The following is a 9807-nucleotide window of genomic DNA, read 5'->3' as shown; positions in this document are numbered from 1 at the left end:
TCAATTGTTATCATACCATCAATTGCCATCGATGTTCAAAGCAACACAACCAACAGAAGCCCAATACAATTTTTTTGAAGTTTTTCCATAAACTTTTTCAAGTGACTCACTTAAATTTCTCTCTCACACTACACTAGCATGATAAATAAAATATTTCTATAATATTTCAATACATACACTACCATTGAATGCGCCTCTCTAGAGAACTAACATTTTAAGAATTGTTATATTGAACAATTGACAAATCTTTTATTCAAACTAAGATTGAGAGGAAATGACGATAAATATGTTATTTAGATTAGAGAAAGAAAATTATTGTATATTGTTCTTAATTCTACACAAATAAGTTCATTAAGATCTAAATTACCTAGTTAAAGAATATTTTTGTGGCATCGGAAATATCATCAAACTTGTTCCACTCTTAATAATTTTGTAGTCCAAGCCCTGTAAGAATCCATATAAATTTTAAATCCAACAAAAACAAAATAGCAAGAACAAATGTGTACACCCAACTTCTAGACAAACATTCATGCAGAATGCCATGGAAGTCCATATTAGACAAATGAAAAAGAAACTTAGATTAAATGATTATTACATAGTTTTCAAAAATTTAATTAATAGATTAAATACAACCTAAAACTTAAGTCTCTTGCCTTTTGGTAGGGACTAATTATTGTGATGAATATATATTACATACTATGTGTTATGTTATTTTAGTGGTCTAAATTAACCATTATTATCTTTAGAATAGATAGAATTTTGGGACTTCACTTTACCTATTATTTTCTATTTTTATACAATCCATACTCTTCTATTTTGTGAAAAAAGTTGCACATTTGATGTTTCCTCTTACTTCGAAGGCTCCAATGGAGAGTTCATCTTATATCTTGTACGCACTTGATTAATTATGGTACTCTCTTTCATATTATCTAATATTTAATTATTTATATTTTACATATTTTATAAGAGTCCCATAATTTAAGATATATTATCAAATTAGTCACGACTTTGTCAACATGGTGATTTTCCATTTAGTGTCTTTTATTAAAGGGATATGATATGATATATATAATTCTAAGATAAGATTTTCTACATAGTGTTTGATCACAAGGCTCTTTGAGGTTACTAGTGTATATTTCATTATTCAATACAATGAAGAAAATATTAAAATTATTCAATCTAATTCAATATCTTAAGGTAAGATGAAATAAAAGTTGTTGGTAGTTGTAGTAAAAAGGTAGTTAGAAAATTAGTTTTAGACTCATAAATGATGGTATTCTATGATTAAAAGTTGAGGGATCATAAAGGATGAGGCCTAAATTGTACTCTAGACTGATTTTGGCTCTTAATTGAAGAGGTTCCCAAAGCATCCAACCGAAAAAAAGATTAAAATATAAAAAATTGAAAAATAGACGCTATCAAAGTTTTCATTAAAAAAAAATTGATATAAAATTTGTTCTTGAAATTATTCCTTAAATGGTCTCTTTGATTTTCATTTTTTTATTTTATGACAAGCTACATCTTTGAATCAAAAATTAGTATAAGTTTTCACTATTTTTTTTTAGTTTTATACATTTTACTTCTAAAGTGAGTCTTTATGATAAAATTTGTAAAGCAATATATAAAAAGAATAATTTATCAACCTTAAAAATCAAATATATAACTCGTTATAATTTCTAAAAGAACAAATTCAATGAAATTTAAAAATATTTTACCTTACGTAATAAGGATTCATTATAGTATATAATATAATAAGTTTCATATTTTCTAACAAATTTAGTTAAAGTATATAGACGTCTAAAAAATTATTAATATACAAAAACTTAATTTAAAAAATCCTTAATAAAACTACTCAAACCCTATCCCAAACATAATCTTACATGAAGAAAATCCAAAAACTCCATCTCAAAAATATTTTAAAATCCTAATGTGCACAAATTTGATTACAAATTTTCTATAATCTTTAAAAAAATCATAGTCTCTAATAAAATTGGTTTATGTCTATTATAGTACAAGTTATATGATTATTTTCACAACAGAAGGTACTGAATTTGTAATATTAACAGCATCAGCATGTAGACCTTTGAACACCGACGTTTGTTGAATCATCTTTCATTCAATAATGATTGCTTCCCGTAGCTATCTTGTTTGAACACTGAGAAGGCCTCTTCTTCGCAATATATGCCTGATGCCCATTGATTGTAATAGATGATTCCTGTTAATAAATTATGTATGAAAAGTATGTTAAAAATTAAATAGAGACTAAATCAGTTGTTGCTAATACATTCAAAGCTGGTTGTAAATATCTTGGAAAGTATATGCTTAATTAGAAACAAATTCATGCAACACAGAAATGGTGATCTAAAATAAGTTTTCTACTACCTTTATTGCACTTTGAGTAGAAATTGATGATTCAAACTGTATAAAACCAAAACAGAATAGTCCTTCCTGCATCAAAAATTCAAAGCTTGAGAAAAACATAACATAATCTACATATAAATATAAAACATAATTAATAACCAATGAATCTTTATATTCGAATGGATATATACCTCAGTTCTTCTAATTTAATAGAACCAAATCTTCTAAACTCCTTTCCAAGTACGACAGTCGTAGCATTGAGAGGTAGGTTTCTAAGATAGATTGAGAGCCCATCAACTGAATGCATGTCATGCATATTGATAATGTTAGTGATATAAATTAATTTTAATATTATTGGGAAATCATACATGAAAAAATTAATTAGAAATGAAACTAGAAATAAAGGAAAATGGCAAAAACCCTTGTACTTTAATAGAATTAGAAATACAGTTCAATAATTGGGAAGTTTCCCTTCGCTTCTGTGCAGCATTTATTAGAAACTTCCTCACAATGGTTGGCACTTGAACATTCTTTGAATTATGTTTCATAAGCTGGAAATGGAGTATTTAGAGAACAAATATTAATAATCAAGATTCAAAATTATAACTAGTTTTAAATTTAATATGTACCACCAGTAGATGAAAGTAGTAGTATTGTTTATGGAATACACTTACCAAAATACCCATATTCAAATGTATTTATTTAAACAATCAAAATATTTCAAGATTTCAAAATTTTTATTTAATACTGATGAAAATGTCATTTTTATTTAAAAATCAAAATATTTCAAAAACTCAAAAATTTTACTTACAACTGATAAAAATGTCATTTTTTCTGACTTACTTCAAGAGTAGCTGCTAGTGTCACCCCTTCCTCAAGAACTTCAATAATTTGATCTTCAAAGGCTGGTGCTTTTTGTGCATTATCCAACTCTTTAGATGTTTGTTCTTCTTTTATTTCAGAAGTATCCACCTCTTCTTTCTCAAGTTTCTTAGAAATTTGTTCTTCTGAGATTGGTAGTTTTTCTGCAATATATAACTTTTCTATTAAAAAGAAAAAACAAATTTGAAAAAAAAAAAATTTGTAATACAATTTTCAATGTCAAACCTAATTACCTTCTTGCTCTTCTTTAAGAGCATTTGTAATTTTTTTGGTAGTGTCCATGCAATATCTAGGTCTTCGACATTGATAAGAGATCCAATGAACAATTTAAGCATCACACACAAAGCTTGATTCCTAAACTAAAAATATTGAATAGTCAAAATTCACTTTTTTTTCCAAGCTTAATTTGTCCCTTAGTATGTAATATTTAAGGGCCACCCAGATTCAAAGTTATTAACAATTTTTTTTTAAAAAAAAATGAATGTTGATTTAAAAATAAATCAATTATCTGAAGACTCCAAGGGTTGTTCAGAAGTATACTCAAACTCCTCTATTTTCGAATCTTGAACACCATTAACTATATCTTGAGGGCACTCTTAAACCAAAAAAAGTTATTTTATTGAAAAAATGCTTATATGAAAATTTTGTATAATTTAAGAAGAAACTGCCTACTTTTTTCATTAGAAACACATTTAATCTCTAAATCTTGAGCACTATTAGCCACCATTGTTTGTAGATCTTGAGCACAACCATCTAAATATCTAAATAGATCATTCAAAACAAAATGACCCTTCTCTTGTAGTGCCAAGAAGTGTTAAAGCAGGTCATAAACAACATAAAAACCAAAGCAATTAACCAAAGTAATAATTGTTGTAATGTAGAAAGCAGGGTAAAATAGAGCTATATAACTGATAAACAACAATTTATTAATCCAACTTGCTTACATACACCAGACCTTCAAATGTCTTCTAACAATGCACAGTTATATGTGCACATCACATATATTTATACATGTAGTAACAAAATCTAAAAACTCCTTTTCTAGAGTATTCTATATCCTAGAATGTTCTACATCTAATGTGGACGGTACAATGAAAGACTCTAGGAAGCCTCTTCTCTGAATTCTTCTAGACAATCTTAACCCTTATCAAGAAGAACACCTTTATAAATTTTCTCCTCATATTTTTCATATTGACTAAATCCTTAGAATCCTTAGATACCATGATAACATAGGATTGATTAGGACATTCCTCAAAGTCATTATTTTTGCTTTATCTTCTCCACTGTGTATAGATGTATGCTTATCAATTATAGCCTGCAAAGACAAATCAAATAGACATGTAATTTATAAAGTACAATTTTTTTCTTAGGAAAAAATATTTAATAAAAAACACTAATTCGTTATAGTTGAAAAAGCAACATTTTGATTTACTTCTATTGATTTTATGCAACTAACTTGACCCGTAGAATCAGGGCGGGTAATTGTGCTCCAATCCTTGTAGAACATATATAGCATCTATGGATGGTTGTTAAGCACACTGTAATATTGTTCCATAAAGGCTTTTCTCATCTATCAAAGAACCAAAATAAATGAGAAATCAAATCTTATTCATATTTAAAATTGAAACAAGAAAACATTTTATTTATAAAATATTAAGATGGCGGGCACATACTTCTGAGGCATTCACTGATTGTACAGACTCCATCTTTCTTCAATCTAGAGAAGAGAAAATCAGAGAATAAAAACCTTAAAAATTTAGTAGAAATTGTTTGGATAGATTTTCAAAAATGGTTGTACTTGTCAATGGGCCTTTGGTCTATTGGTGAAGTTGAATGGCTCACAAAGAGCCCACTAGAAATCAAGTTTGTTGAGTGCAAGGCTCAAAGACATCATGAGGGATGAGGTCGGGATCATGCCCCAAGCGAATTTGGCACCATGATGCTCTTTAGTCCTTGGCTCTTAGTTGAAGAGGTTTTAGACATGTGAAGAGGTTTCTTTATTTAGTTTTTATTAAAAAAACTATAATAAGATTTGTGTTTTTCTTTTTAAGTTACAATACGTAACTTGATGTGACAAATCTGGAAATGTAGAAAATAAAATATAAATATTCAAAATTTCATTTATAAATAAATTTTTACATCTAGATGCTCCTCTATTTGAAATATATTCTTGAAAATTGTGCGCCACTCATTATTGAACTTTTATGTTTATTTTGATTTATTTTTTGAATTTAAGTTTCAATTTTATATTTATTTTATTTGTCAAGATTATTATATATTTATAATAAGATATTAGATATATGTATTTTATTTATGAATTAAGTTTGTTTTGATTTGATATTTTAAATATATCTAGAGCTATATCTTCTTTTATATGAAAATTACGAAGAGCAAGGTTAATTGTCAAAATATTTGTTTGAGGAAGTGGACTAATAAAAATATGAACTAGTGGTAGAAAACAAAGGGCTTCTACCAAAGGGTTTCTACCAATGAGCATCTGTCTTTGGACCATGAGCAATAATACGTCTAGAGATGCTTCTACATCTTTGTTTGACCCGAGGAACTCTTGTGTCATTGCTCAACTACCTCTTATATGTTCATAATATTACAAACAAAATGTTCATAAAATAATTATATATTAAAAATAATATGTTCATAATATTACAAATGTGCTATATTACCTCAAATATTAGGTCAATAGAACTGTAGACAATTATTGCAACATAGTTTGTTAAAAAAATTGTATATGAAAAATATTTAGAATTAGAACTTTTTTGTATTAAAATAGTCTATAGAGCAAGGTACATCATAGGAAACTATTACAATATGAAGAAACCTATTAGAAGATCATGACTCTAGTCAGCAATAAGTTGTACCTACAAGGGTAATAGCACAAACCTAGGTCGCAATTCTGCGGAAGTCAATTCTATAGAATTAGATCTTTCCAGTAATGGGTACCTGATTTTAACAAATCGGTTATCCATTATGGTTCGAGCACCCGATCCATATTCAAAAAATTGGGTACCCAATTTTTTAATATGGATCAAGTGCCTAAAGAGCATTTTAAAAATTGGGTACTTGATTTTAAACAAATCAGGTACCCAATTTGTTTAAAATTGGATATTCGATTTTACCTAATTCCTAAGTCTAACCTCAACCTAACCATAACCATACAATAATTTAATCTAAACCTTAAACATAAAACTAAGTATGTAATGTTCTCTTTGAACTCTATACCCTAGATTCATGTAACTCTAATTGTAAGCTCAACTCTTTAATCCTAACATTAACTAAATCTCTAATCCTAAACAATCATGCATAACCATTTATCCTTAACACAACCTTAGCCCTGATTATGACATTTAAACATAGACAAGCTCTTAAATTCTATTTGTGATTTTCAATAAGTAAAATAACCCTAACCCTAATATAATCTTAAATTATCATATACTTCAATCCTAAATCAAAAGCTAAACCATACACTAGTAAATTTTGGCAAATACGTGACTACATGACTAAAACTCTTAGTCACAACACTAAAATATTTAGTCAAGTGACTAAAAGTGATCAAATTCCACTATTTCTTTGTAATTTCTAGGTATAGGTGACTATATAAGTGACTATGTTGATCATCCGATAAAATCACAAGGTTAAGTGACTAAATAACTAACCAAACATACTACTAAATAATTCTTAGTCACTAATATTTAGTTCCTCGAACAAAAACTACTAAATAAACTATTAAATAATTAGTCACTAATAAATGGTCAACAAAACTATTAAATAAATACTTGTAATAGAGTTAAGTGATTTTTTTTATCAAGGTTCTTAAAAATTTTCTCTTTCAAGATAATTGTGTAAGTGGATCCTTTCTTATCTATCTAGGGCTTATTTTTTCATTTTCATTAATAGTACCCCAGTTGATTTTTTAGTGCTATGCAAGGAGACCCACTATCTCATTTTTTATTTATCATAATAGAAGAATGTTCTTAGTCAATGTATACCTTTCAAATAGAAACTAGGACCATGATAGTAAATGTTGATAAAAATAAGATATACAACTTATACATCAAACACACATTATTTATTCTTTTAAAAACTCAAAATTCTAAATAATAAATGATATAATCTATATAATTATTAAAAATAACATTAAAATATAGCATCATTTAGTTAAATTTTAATCCAAGCACACTTTCTCACATAGAATCTCAAAGTATAAATAAGAAAATAAGACAATAAAATGGTAATATATTGTGAAGAAAACTTAATGGAAAATTTAAGAGATGTATTTTGTGAAGAAAATTTGATATGCAAAAATTAAAAGATGTATTTTCATATTTTGCAGGAAATATATCCCCAAAACTTCATCCATTTTTGTTAGATTGTGGGAACAAGAAAATGAAACATTGCAGGATGGGGATTGTCATGACACCACCATGGAGGGAAAAAATATATTGGAGCAATCAAATGAGATCTCAAGCAACAAATCTATGGGTTGTGTAGTTTCTCAACATGAGGGGTTGGCCTACGCTTTTTGTAGGGCAAAAATAGTGGTTAAGAAACTCATAAATGAGGGAAAGCTTCACCATTTTTACTACAATTCATGTGGTTGTTAGCCATAGTTGCTGCCAAGTTTGGAGTTGCCCAGTAGGGAGTAAACATCATCAGACTAATGCTGAGATCAAATTTTCTTCCCCATGTGAAGGCTTGGAGTATTTGTTATAAGTTGATTAGGCAAGTGACCACATGACCTTGAATCTGTAATTGATTTTTTAGTAAGATTTGTAAGAAGATTAAGGAAACATATGGGGATTTAAATGTCTTTCATGGATACAAAATAGGGAAAAATATGCAACTTTTTCCATGCCCTAAGATGAACAAATTCTTTTAGGATCTAGAACTGGAAAGTATTTCAATTAAATCTACCACAAAAAGAATGCACAAAAAGTATTTTAATTAAATCTACCATAAAAAGAATGCACGAGACTTTTTGCTACTCAAATTACATAACAAACTAATGCTTTTAACTAGTTTGATCTAGGGGTAAGAAAATTCATGAGCATAGGCTCACAAAAATGAGGGTTGGAGTCAAAATACACTTCTATGTTGTAAACAACCTGAAAGATCCCATTATTACTTTAGGTACATCAAAATCCTTCTTCCTTAATCTCTTCCAAATTATCTAGGACTATTGCCAACCTCCTCCACTAAGTGTGTCCTCTTCTCCTCTTCCTTGTTGACTCATGCCCACTGTACTCCAACCTCCTCCAGCAATAGCTCTTTCTTCTCCTCCAAATACTCTCTACTCTCCTCTCCTTCATGGAATCTTGTCCATCATAAATAGACCACCTCCACCAATTTCATGCAGTGTCCTCAACACCATATGCAAATCTATTTCTTATTTTCAACCTTGTAAACATAGGCAAATGAAACTCAACATCTTCACATTTAACCTCATTCTCTTTTTCTACCCCAACATCCTCTTTATTCTCATCTTTTATCAGCCCTAACTTTTTTACATTCCACTATAGTCACATGTTCATCCTCTTCAATCACCATTGTTACAAATTTATCCATTGTACTAAAATAGTTTTTGATCCTCTCAATTTCTTCCTCAAGAAACTTTTTCTCTTTGTTATGTTTCTCATCAAATACTAGACCTTTATGTATTACTGGACACTCTATCTCATCCTCATGCTCATTTGTTATATCCATAATCCCTAAAGGACATTTCTCTACTTCTCCAAATTTTCCCTTTCTTAACTCCCACCTTATCTCCTCTAGGCATCTTGTAGTTCGTGCTGCAATTTTTGCACTTCCTTCTCAATGTAGTCATTCATCTCTTCTTTCTCCTTCTCCAACATAGGGATCATCAAAACTCAACCAATCACAAACTCAGGCTTCTTCGTTTTCTCCATCAATGGTTTCAAGTCTCTCTAGCTCTCACCATTACAGGACTCCTTCACACCTATACGAGTCTCTTGAAATTCTCACCCATTTAATCTTTTCATGGCTTCAAGCTCTTAATCAATCAAGAATTTTCACACCTAAATCGATCCTCTTAAGCCTTCCACAACTTCTTCTTACCTCCACGTGCAAGATGGATTGTGGTTGGTGATTGGTTTACATGAATCTGCTCTTTATCCTTAAGCCTTGGTGTAGACTAACTCATGCTTGGAGATTTGTCCTCACACTCAAGACCATTGGAACTGATACTATTTCATGTAATACATACTCCCTCAACATATAAATTTCAAACTTAAAATACCAAAGTAGATGCAGATGCTGCTTACAAATAAGACTCAAGTTGCTACAATGATTAAACTTACATCTGTGTCAAATTTGTAACAGTAAATTATAGTAATAGTTTTTCATTAGCCTTTCCCTCTATAGATAGTATCTTCCTAGATAGATTTTAAACTTTGCAAATTCAAATCTGCATCTGTCTTCACATAAATCCCAACTATAAATTCCACACTCTGAACCTCTATCTTGTTAATCATTCTTTCTTTCCTTCCTACCTCCAACCTAAGAAATTAGAATGATTTGCACTTTCACATG

The 9807-nt window shown here is 29.2% G+C and overlaps 1 pseudogene; it reads right to left on the bottom strand.

The window, feature by feature from the left end:
• Window positions 1-2116: 2116 nt before the first annotated feature.
• Window positions 2117-4949, bottom strand: LOC149558074 (nuclear transport factor 2-like; annotated as a pseudogene).
• Between the last annotated feature and the right edge of the window lie 4858 nt (window positions 4950-9807).

Source organism: Cupressus sempervirens, chromosome 5 (genome assembly GCF_028749045.1).
Source record: "Cupressus sempervirens isolate cs-2001-9-10 chromosome 5, ASM2874904v1, whole genome shotgun sequence".
In the NCBI taxonomy this organism is placed as follows: Eukaryota; Viridiplantae; Streptophyta; class Pinopsida; order Cupressales; family Cupressaceae; genus Cupressus; species Cupressus sempervirens.
This window is presented reverse-complemented; position numbering and strand designations above follow the sequence as displayed.